The 11,597-nt window shown below is 42.9% G+C and overlaps 2 non-coding genes across 2 annotated transcripts; both read left to right on the top strand.

Annotated features, from left to right (window-relative positions):
- Nucleotides 1-1,119: 1,119 nt before the first annotated feature.
- trnar-ccu (transfer RNA arginine (anticodon CCU)) lies at nt 1,120-1,192 on the top strand. Its single transcript has one exon. It is a non-coding gene; the product is annotated as a tRNA-Arg (tRNA).
- Nucleotides 1,193-8,488: 7,296 nt separating this feature from the next.
- Nucleotides 8,489-8,561, top strand: trnar-ccu (transfer RNA arginine (anticodon CCU)). Its single transcript has one exon. It is a non-coding gene; the product is annotated as a tRNA-Arg (tRNA).
- Nucleotides 8,562-11,597: the final 3,036 nt, after the last annotated feature.

The raw sequence follows: 11,597 nt of genomic DNA, 5'->3' as shown, positions 1-11,597 counted from the left end.
GTATAGGTCATACTGTTTACACAGTATCCCAGTGGCCTAAGATACTGGACTCCTAAGCCATGGATTGTGAGTTCTAGTCTTTTCTGAAGGTGATGAGAGCAGAGTGGCGCAGCGGAAGCGTGCTGGGCCCATAACCCAGAGGTCGATGGATCGAAACCATCCTCTGCTAAACAGTTTATTTTTAGTGCGAACAACATTTTTTTTTAAATGTGTCGTTTCATGGGCATGTCTCAGTGCCATTATATATATTTTTTTACCTCTTCCAAAAGTTCGTATAGGTCATACTGTTTACACAGTATCCCAGTGGCCTAAGATACTGGACTCCTAAGCCAAAGATTTTGAGTTCTAGTCTTTTCTGAAGTGGCTGAGAGCAGAGTGGCGCAGCGGAAGCGTGCTGGGCCCATAACCCAGAGGTCGATGGATCGAAACCATCCTCTGCTAAACAGTTTATTTTAAGTGCGAACAACATTTTTAAAAAATGTGTCGTTTCATGGGCATAATGTCTCAGTGCCATTATAATTTTTTTTTACCTCTTCCAACAGTTCGTATAGGTCATACTGTTTACACAGTATCCCAGTGGCCTAAGATACTGGACTCCTAAGCCATGGATTGTGAGTTCTAGTCTTTTCTGAAGGTGATGAGAGCAGAGTGGCGCAGCGGAAGCGTGCTGGGCCCATAACCCAGAGGTCGATGGATCGAAACCATCCTCTGCTAAACAGTTTATTTTTAGTGCGAACAACATTTTTAAAAAATGTGTCGTTTCATGGGCATGTCTCAGTGCCATTATATATATTTTTTTACCTCTTCCAAAAGTTCGTATAGGTCATACTGTTTACACAGTATCCCAGTGACCTAAGATACTGGACTCCTAAGCCAAAGATTTTGAGTTCTAGTCATTTCTGAAGTGGCTGAGAGCAGAGTGGCGCTGCGGAAGCGTGCAGGTCCCATAACCCAGAGGTCGATGGATCGAAACCATCCTCTGCTAAACAGATTATTTTCAAAAATGAAACGCAAACAGAAATTAGAAAGCTATATTTCATTTGCATGTCTCAGTGCTATCCAGTACACATTGTTTTTACTGCTTGTATCAGTTTGTACTATTTTCAAAAGGTAGACAGTGCCCCAGTGGCCTAATGGATAAGGCACTGGCCTCCTAAGCCAGGGATTGTGGGTTCAAGTCCCATCTGGGGTGGATGGAAGCAGAGTGGCGCAGCGGAAGCGTGCTGGGCCCATAACCCAGAGGTCGATGGATAGAAACCATCCTCTGCTAAACAGTTTATTTTAAGTGCGAACAACATTTTTAAAAAATATGTCGTTTCATGGGCATAATGTCTCAGTGCCATTATAATTTTTTTTTTACCTCTTCCAACAGTTCGTATAGGTCATACTGTTTACACAGTATCCCAGTGGCTTAAGATACTGGACTCCTAAGCCATGGATTGTGAGTTCTAGTCTTTTCTGAAGTGGCTGAGAGCAGAGTGGCGCAGCGGAAGCGTGCTGGGCCCATAACCCAGAGGTCGATGGATCGAAACCATTCTCTGCTAAATAGTTCATTTTAAGTGCGAACAACATTTTTTAAAAATGTGTCGTTTCATGGGCATGTCTCAGTGCCATTATAATTTTTTTTTTACCTCTTCCAACAGTTCGTATAGGTCATACTGTTTACACAGTATCCCAGTGGCCTAAGATACTGGACTCCTAAGCCAAAGATTTTGAGTTCTAGTCTTTTCTGAAGTGGCTGAGAGCAGAGTGGCGCAGCGGAAGCGTGCTGGGCCCATAACCCAGAGGTCGATGGATCGAAACCATCCTCTGCTAAACAGTTTATTTTAAGTGCGAACAACATTTTTAAAAAATATGTCGTTTCATGGGCATAATGTCTCAGTGCCATTATAATTTTTTTTTTACCTCTTCCAACAGTTCGTATAGGTCATACTGTTTACACAGTATCCCAGTGGCTTAAGATACTGGACTCCTAAGCCATGGATTGTGAGTTCTAGTCTTTTCTGAAGTGGCTGAGAGCAGAGTGGCGCAGCGGAAGCGTGCTGGGCCCATAACCCAGAGGTCGATGGATCGAAACCATTTTCTGCTAAATAGTTCATTTTAAGTGCGAACAACATTTTTTAAAAATGTGTCGTTTCATGGGCATGTCTCAGTGCCATTATAATTTTTTTTTTACCTCTTCCAACAGTTCGTATAGGTCATACTGTTTACACAGTATCCCAGTGGCCTAAGATACTGGACTCCTAAGCCAAAGATTTTGAGTTCTAGTCTTTTCTGAAGTGGCTGAGAGCAGAGTGGCGCAGCGGAAGCGTGCTGGGCCCATAACCCAGAGGTCGATGGATCGAAACCATCCTCTGCTAAACAGTTTATTTTAAGTGCGAACAACATTTTTTAAAAATGTGTCGTTTCATGGGCATGTCTCAGTGCCATTATATATATTTTTTTACCTCTTCCAACAGTTCGTATAGGTCATACTGTTTACACAGTATCCCAGTGGCCTAAGACACTGGACTCCTAAGCAATGGATTGTGAGTTCTAGTCTTTTCTGAAGGGGATGAGAGCAGAGTGGCGCAGCGGAAGCGTGCTGGGCCCATAACCCAGGGGTCGATGGATCGAAACCATCCTCTGCTAAACAGTTTATTTTAAGTGCGAACAAAATTTTTTAAAAATGTGTCGTTTCATGGGCATGTCTCAGTGCCATTATATATATTTTTTTACCTCTTCCAACAGTTCGTATAGGTCATACTGTTTACACAGTATCCCAGTGGCCTAAGACACTGGACTCCTAAGCAATGGATTGTGAGTTCTAGTCTTTTCTGAAGGTGATGAGAGCAGAGTGGCGCAGCGGAAGCGTGCTGGGCCCATAACCCAGAGGTCGATGGATCGAAACCATCCTCTGCTAAATAGTTTATTTTAAGTGTGAACAACATTTTTAAAAAATGTGTCGTTTCATGGGCATAATGTCTCAGTGCCATTATAATTTGTTTTTTACCTCTTCCAACAGTTCGTATAGGTCATACTGTTTACACAGTATCCCAGTGGCCTAAGATACTGGACTCCTAAGCCATGGATTGTGAGTTCTAGTCTTTTCTGAAGGGGATGAGAGCAGAGTGGTGCAGCGGAAGCGTGCTGGGCCCATAACCCAGAGGTCGATGGATCGAAACCATCCTCTGCTAAACAGTTTATTTTAAGTGCGAACAACATTTTTAAAAAATGTGTCGTTTCATGGGCATAATGTCTCAGTGCCATTATATATTTTTTTTTACCTCTTCCAACAGTTCGTATAGGTCATACTGTTTACACAGTATCCCAGTGGCCTAAGATACTGGACTCCTAAGCCATGGATTGTGAGTTCTAGTCTTTTCTGAAGGGGATGAGAGCAGAGTGGCGCAGCGGAAGCGTGCTGGGCCCATAACCCAGAGGTCGATGGATCGAAACCATCCTCTGCTAAACAGTTTATTTTAAGTGCGAACAACATTTTTAAAAAATATGTCGTTTCATGGGCATAATGTCTCAGTGCCATTATAATTTTTTTTTTTACCTCTTCCAACAGTTCGTATAGGTCATACTGTTTACACAGTATCCCAGTGGCTTAAGATACTGGACTCCTAAGCCATGGATTGTGAGTTCTAGTCTTTTCTGAAGTGGCTGAGAGCAGAGTGGCGCAGCGGAAGCGTGCTGGGCCCATAACCCAGAGGTCGATGGATCGAAACCATTCTCTGCTAAATAGTTCATTTTAAGTGCGAACAACATTTTTTAAAAATGTGTCGTTTCATGGGCATGTCTCAGTGCCATTATAATTTTTTTTTTACCTCTTCCAACAGTTCGTATAGGTCATACTGTTTACACAGTATCCCAGTGGCCTAAGATACTGGACTCCTAAGCCAAAGATTTTGAGTTCTAGTCTTTTCTGAAGTGGCTGAGAGCAGAGTGGCGCAGCGCAAGCGTGCTGGGCCCATAACCCAGAGGTCGATGGATCGAAACCATCCTCTGCTAAACAGTTTATTTTAAGTGCGAACAACATTTTTAAAAAATATGTCGTTTCATGGGCATAATGTCTCAGTGCCATTATAATTTTTTTTTTACCTCTTCCAACAGTTCGTATAGGTCATACTGTTTACACAGTATCCCAGTGGCTTAAGATACTGGACTCCTAAGCCATGGATTGTGAGTTCTAGTCTTTTCTGAAGTGGCTGAGAGCAGAGTGGCGCAGCGGAAGCGTGCTGGGCCCATAACCCAGAGGTCGATGGATCGAAACCATTCTCTGCTAAATAGTTCATTTTAAGTGCGAACAACATTTTTTTAAAATGTGTCGTTTCATGGGCATGTCTCAGTGCCATTATAATTTTTTTTTTACCTCTTCCAACAGTTCGTATAGGTCATACTGTTTACACAGTATCCCAGTGGCCTAAGATACTGGACTCCTAAGCCAAAGATTTTGAGTTCTAGTCTTTTCTGAAGTGGCTGAGAGCAGAGTGGCGCAGCGGAAGCGTGCTGGGCCCATAACCCAGAGGTCGATGGATCGAAACCATCCTCTGCTAAACAGTTTATTTTAAGTGCGAACAACATTTTTAAAAAATATGTCGTTTCATGGGCATAATGTCTCAGTGCCATTATAATTTTTTTTTTACCTCTTCCAACAGTTCGTATAGGTCATACTGTTTACACAGTATCCCAGTGGCTTAAGATACTGGACTCCTAAGCCATGGATTGTGAGTTCTAGTCTTTTCTGAAGTGGCTGAGAGCAGAGTGGCGCAGCGGAAGCGTGCTGGGCCCATAACCCAGAGGTCGATGGATCGAAACCATTTTCTGCTAAATAGTTCATTTTAAGTGCGAACAACATTTTTTAAAAATGTGTCGTTTCATGGGCATGTCTCAGTGCCATTATAATTTTTTTTTTACCTCTTCCAACAGTTCGTATAGGTCATACTGTTTACACAGTATCCCAGTGGCCTAAGATACTGGACTCCTAAGCCAAAGATTTTGAGTTCTAGTCTTTTCTGAAGTGGCTGAGAGCAGAGTGGCGCAGCGGAAGCGTGCTGGGCCCATAACCCAGAGGTCGATGGATCGAAACCATCCTCTGCTAAACAGTTTATTTTAAGTGCGAACAACATTTTTTAAAAATGTGTCGTTTCATGGGCATGTCTCAGTGCCATTATATATATTTTTTTACCTCTTCCAACAGTTCGTATAGGTCATACTGTTTACACAGTATCCCAGTGGCCTAAGACACTGGACTCCTAAGCAATGGATTGTGAGTTCTAGTCTTTTCTGAAGGGGATGAGAGCAGAGTGGCGCAGCGGAAGCGTGCTGGGCCCATAACCCAGGGGTCGATGGATCGAAACCATCCTCTGCTAAACAGTTTATTTTAAGTGCGAACAAAATTTTTTAAAAATGTGTCGTTTCATGGGCATGTCTCAGTGCCATTATATATATTTTTTTACCTCTTCCAACAGTTCGTATAGGTCATACTGTTTACACAGTATCCCAGTGGCCTAAGACACTGGACTCCTAAGCAATGGATTGTGAGTTCTAGTCTTTTCTGAAGGTGATGAGAGCAGAGTGGCGCAGCGGAAGCGTGCTGGGCCCATAACCCAGAGGTCGATGGATCGAAACCATCCTCTGCTAAATAGTTTATTTTAAGTGTGAACAACATTTTTAAAAAATGTGTCGTTTCATGGGCATAATGTCTCAGTGCCATTATAATTTGTTTTTTACCTCTTCCAACAGTTCGTATAGGTCATACTGTTTACACAGTATCCCAGTGGCCTAAGATACTGGACTCCTAAGCCATGGATTGTGAGTTCTAGTCTTTTCTGAAGGGGATGAGAGCAGAGTGGCGCAGCGGAAGCGTGCTGGGCCCATAACCCAGAGGTCGATGGATCGAAACCATCCTCTGCTAAACAGTTTATTTTAAGTGCGAACAACATTTTTAAAAAATGTGTCGTTTCATGGGCATAATGTCTCAGTGCCATTATATATTTTTTTTTACCTCTTCCAACAGTTCGTATAGGTCATACTGTTTACACAGTATCCCAGTGGCCTAAGATACTGGACTCCTAAGCCATGGATTGTGAGTTCTAGTCTTTTCTGAAGGGGATGAGAGCAGAGTGGCGCAGCGGAAGCGTGCTGGGCCCATAACCCAGAGGTCGATGGATCGAAACCATCCTCTGCTAAACAGTTTATTTTAAGTGCGAACAACATTTTTAAAAAATATGTCGTTTCATGGGCATAATGTCTCAGTGCCATTATAATTTTTTTTTTTACCTCTTCCAACAGTTCGTATAGGTCATACTGTTTACACAGTATCCCAGTGGCTTAAGATACTGGACTCCTAAGCCATGGATTGTGAGTTCTAGTCTTTTCTGAAGTGGCTGAGAGCAGAGTGGCGCAGCGGAAGCGTGCTGGGCCCATAACCCAGAGGTCGATGGATCGAAACCATTCTCTGCTAAATAGTTCATTTTAAGTGCGAACAACATTTTTTAAAAATGTGTCGTTTCATGGGCATGTCTCAGTGCCATTATAATTTTTTTTTTACCTCTTCCAACAGTTCGTATAGGTCATACTGTTTACACAGTATCCCAGTGGCCTAAGATACTGGACTCCTAAGCCAAAGATTTTGAGTTCTAGTCTTTTCTGAAGTGGCTGAGAGCAGAGTGGCGCAGCGCAAGCGTGCTGGGCCCATAACCCAGAGGTCGATGGATCGAAACCATCCTCTGCTAAACAGTTTATTTTAAGTGCGAACAACATTTTTAAAAAATATGTCGTTTCATGGGCATAATGTCTCAGTGCCATTATAATTTTTTTTTTACCTCTTCCAACAGTTCGTATAGGTCATACTGTTTACACAGTATCCCAGTGGCTTAAGATACTGGACTCCTAAGCCATGGATTGTGAGTTCTAGTCTTTTCTGAAGTGGCTGAGAGCAGAGTGGCGCAGCGGAAGCGTGCTGGGCCCATAACCCAGAGGTCGATGGATCGAAACCATTCTCTGCTAAATAGTTCATTTTAAGTGCGAACAACATTTTTTTAAAATGTGTCGTTTCATGGGCATGTCTCAGTGCCATTATAATTTTTTTTTTACCTCTTCCAACAGTTCGTATAGGTCATACTGTTTACACAGTATCCCAGTGGCCTAAGATACTGGACTCCTAAGCCAAAGATTTTGAGTTCTAGTCTTTTCTGAAGTGGCTGAGAGCAGAGTGGCGCAGCGGAAGCGTGCTGGGCCCATAACCCAGAGGTCGATGGATCGAAACCATCCTCTGCTAAACAGTTTATTTTAAGTGCGAACAACATTTTTTAAAAATGTGTCGTTTCATGGGCATGTCTCAGTGCCATTATATATATTTTTTTACCTCTTCCAACAGTTCGTATAGGTCATACTGTTTACACAGTATCCCAGTGGCCTAAGACACTGGACTCCTAAGTAATGGATTGTGAGTTCTAGTCTTTTCTGAAGGGGATGAGAGCAGAGTGGCGCAGCGGAAGCGTGCTGGGCCCATAACCCAGGGGTCGATGGATCGAAACCATCCTCTGCTAAACAGTTTATTTTAAGTGCGAACAACATTTAAAAAAAATTTGTCGTTTCATGGGCATAATGTCTCAGTGCCATTATAATTTTTTTTTTACCTCTTCCAACAGTTCGTATAGGTCATACTGTTTACACAGTATCCCAGTGGCCTAAGATACTGGACTCCTAAGCCATGGATTGTGAGTTCTAGTCTTTTCTGAAGTGGCTGAGAGCAGAGTGGCGCAGCGGAAGCGTGCTGGGCCCATAACCCAGAGGTCGATGGATCGAAACCATCCTCTGCTAAACAGTTTATTTTAAGTGCGAACAACATTTTTTAAAAATGTGTCGTTTCATGGGCATGTCTCAGTGCCATTATATATATTTTTTTACCTCTTCCAACAGTTCGTATAGGTCATACTGTTTACACAGTATCCCAGTGGCCTAAGACACTGGACTCCTAAGCAATGGATTGTGAGTTCTAGTCTTTTCTGAAGGTGCTGAGAGCAGAGTGGCGCAGCGGAAGCGTGCTGGGCCCATAACCCAGAGGTCGATGGATCGAAACCATCCTCTGCTAAACAGTTTATTTTTAGTGCGAACAACATTTTTTTTAAATGTGTCGTTTCATGGGCATGTCTCAGTGCCATTATATATATTTTTTTACCTCTTCCAAAAGTTCGTATAGGTCATACTGTTTACACAGTATCCCAGTGGCCTAAGATACTGGACTCCTAAGCCAAAGATTTTGAGTTCTAGTCATTTCTGAAGTGGCTGAGAGCAGAGTGGCGCAGCGGAAGCGTGCAGGTCCCATAACCCAGAGGTCGATGGATCGAAACCATCCTCTGCTAAACAGATTATTTTCAAAAATGAAACGCAAACAGAAATTAGAAAGCTATATTTCATTTGCATGTCTCAGTGCTATCCAGTACACATTGTTTTTACTGCTTGTATCAGTTTGTACTATTTGCAAAAGGTAGACAGTGCCCCAGTGGCCTAATGGATAAGGCACTGGCCTCCTAAGCCAGGGATTGTGGGTTCAAGTCCCATCTGGGGTGGATGGAAGCAGAGTGGCGCAGCGGAAGCGTGCTGGGCCCATAACCCAGATGTCGATGGATCGAAACCATTCTTTGCTAAACAGTTCATTTTAAGTGCGAACAACATTTTTAAAAAATGTGTCGTTTCATGGGCATAATGTCTCAGTGCCATTATAATTTTTTTTTTACCTCTTCCAACAGTTCGTATAGGTCATACTGTTTACACAGTATCCCAGTGGCCTAAGATACTGGACTCCTAAGCCATGGATTGTGAGTTCTAGTCTTTTCTGAAGTGGCTGAGAGCAGAGTGGCGCAGCGGAAGCGTGCTGGGCCCATAACCCAGAGGTCGATGGATCGAAACCATCCTCTGCTGAACAGTTTATTTTAAGTGCGAACAACATTTTTTAAAAATGTGTCGTTTCATGGGCATGTCTCAGTGCCATTATATATATTTTTTTACCTCTTCCAACAGTTCGTATAGGTCATACTGTTTACACAGTATCCCAGTGGCCTAAGACACTGGACTCCTAAGCAATGGATTGTGAGTTCTAGTCTTTTCTGAAGTGGCTGAGAGCAGAGTGGCGCAGCGGAAGCGTGCTGGGCCCATAACCCAGAGGTCGATGGATCGAAACCATCCTCTGCTAAACAGTTTATTTTAAGTGCGAACAACATTTTTAAAAAATGTGTCGTTTCATGGGCATGTCTCAGTGCCATTATATATATTTTTTTACCTCTTCCAACAGTTCGTATAGGTCATACTGTTTACACAGTATCCCAGTGGCCTAAGACACTGGACTCCTAAGCAATGGATTGTGAGTTCTAGTCTTTTCTGAAGTGGCTGAGAGCAGAGTGGCGCAGCGGAAGCGTGCTGGGCCCATAACCCAGAGGTCGATGGATCGAAACCATCCTCTGCTAAACAGTTTATTTTAAGTGCGAACAACATTTTTAAAAAATGTGTTGTTTCATGGGCATAATGTCTCAGTGCCATTATAATTTTTTTTTACCTCTTCCAACAGTTCGTATAGGTCATACTGTTTACACAGTATCCCAGTGGCCTAAGATACTGGACTCCTAAGCCATGGATTGTGAGTTCTAGTCTTTTCTGAAGTGGCTGAGAGCAGAGTGGCGCAGCGGAAGCGTGCTGGGCCCATAACCCAGAGGTCGATGGATCGAAACCATTCTCTGCTAAACAGTTCATTTTAAGTGCGAACAACATTTTTTAAAAATGTGTCGTTTCATGGGCATAATGTCTCAGTGCCATTATAATTTTTTTTTACCTCTTCCAACAGTTCGTATAGGTCATACTGTTTACACAGTATCCCAGTGGCCTAAGATACTGGACTCCTAAGCCATGGATTGTGAGTTCTAGTCTTTTCTGAAGTGGCTGAGAGTAGAGTGGCGCAGCGGAAGCGTGCTGGGCCCATAACCCAGAGGTCGATGGATCGAAACCATCCTCTGCTAAACAGTTTATTTTAAGTGCGAACAACATTTTTTAAAAATGTGTCGTTTCATGGGCATAATGTCTCAGTGCCATTATATATTTTTTTTTACCTCTTCCAACAGTTCATATAGGTCATACTGTTTACACAGTATCCCAGTGGCCTAAGATACTGGACTCCTAAGCCATGGATTGTGAGTTCTAGTCTTTTCTGAAGGTGATGAGAGCAGAGTGGCGCAGCGGAAGCGTGCTGGGCCCAGAGGTCGATGGATCGAAACCATCCTCTGCTAAACAGTTTATTTTTAGTGCGAACAACATTTTTTAAAAATGTGTCGTTTCATGGGCATGTCTCAGTGCCATTATATATATTTTTTTACCTCTTCCAAAAGTTCGTATAGGTCATACTGTTTACACAGTATCCCAGTGGCCTAAGATACTGGACTCCTAAGCCAAAGATTTTGAGTTCTAGTCTTTTCTGAAGTGGCTGAGAGCAGAGTGGCGCAGCGGAAGCGTGCTGGGCCCATAACCCAGAGGTCGATGGATCGAAACCATCCTCTGCTAAACAGTTTATTTTAAGTGCGAACAACATTTTTAAAAAATGTGTTGTTTCATGGGCATAATGTCTCAGTGCCATTATAATTTTTTTTTACCTCTTCCAACAGTTCGTATAGGTCATACTGTTTACACAGTATCCCAGTGGCCTAAGATACTGGACTCCTAAGCCATGGATTGTGAGTTCTAGTCTTTTCTGAAGTGGCTGAGAGCAGAGTGGCGCAGCGGAAGCGTGCTGGGCCCATAACCCAGAGGTCGATGGATCGAAACCTTTCTCTGCTAAACAGTTCATTTTAAGTGCGAACAACATTTTTTTAAAATGTGTCGTTTCATGGGCATAATGTCTCAGTGCCATTATATTTTTTTTTTACCTCTTCCAACAGTTCGTATAGGTCATACTGTTTACACAGTATCCCAGTGGCCTAAGATACTGGACTCCTAAGCCATGGATTGTGAGTTCTAGTCTTTTCTGAAGTGGCTGAGAGTAGAGTGGCGCAGCGGAAGCGTGCTGGGCCCATAACCCAGAGGTCGATGGATCGAAACCATCCTCTGCTAAACAGTTTATTTTAAGTGCGAACAACATTTTTTAAAAATGTGTCGTTTCATGGGCATGTCTCAGTGCCATTATATATATTTTTTTAACTCTTCCAACAGTTCGTATAGGTCATACTGTTTACACAGTATCCCAGTGGCCTAAGATACTGGACTCCTAAGCCATGGATTGTGAGTTCTAGTCTTTTCTGAAGTGGCTGAGAGCAGAGTGGCGCAGCGGAAGCGTGCTGGGCCCATAACCCAGAGGTCGATGGATCGAAACCATCCTCTGCTAAACAGTTTATTTTAAGTGCGAACAACATTTTAAAAAAATGTGTCGTTTCATGGGCATGTCTCAGTGCCATTATATATATTTTTTTACCTCTTCCAACAGTTCGTATAGGTCATACTGTTTACACAGTATCCCAGTGGCCTAAGATACTGGACTCCTAAGCCAAAGATTTTGAGTTCTAGTCTTTTCTGAAGTGGCTGAGAGCAGAGTGGCACAGCGGAAGCGTGCTGGGCCCATAACACAG

The sequence above is a fragment of the Oncorhynchus clarkii genome, unplaced genomic scaffold (assembly GCF_045791955.1).
Source record: "Oncorhynchus clarkii lewisi isolate Uvic-CL-2024 unplaced genomic scaffold, UVic_Ocla_1.0 unplaced_contig_1723_pilon_pilon, whole genome shotgun sequence".
Taxonomy (NCBI): domain Eukaryota; kingdom Metazoa; phylum Chordata; class Actinopteri; order Salmoniformes; family Salmonidae; genus Oncorhynchus; species Oncorhynchus clarkii.
The sequence above is the reverse complement of the archived record's forward strand: the minus strand, read 5'-3'. Positions and strand labels throughout refer to the sequence as shown.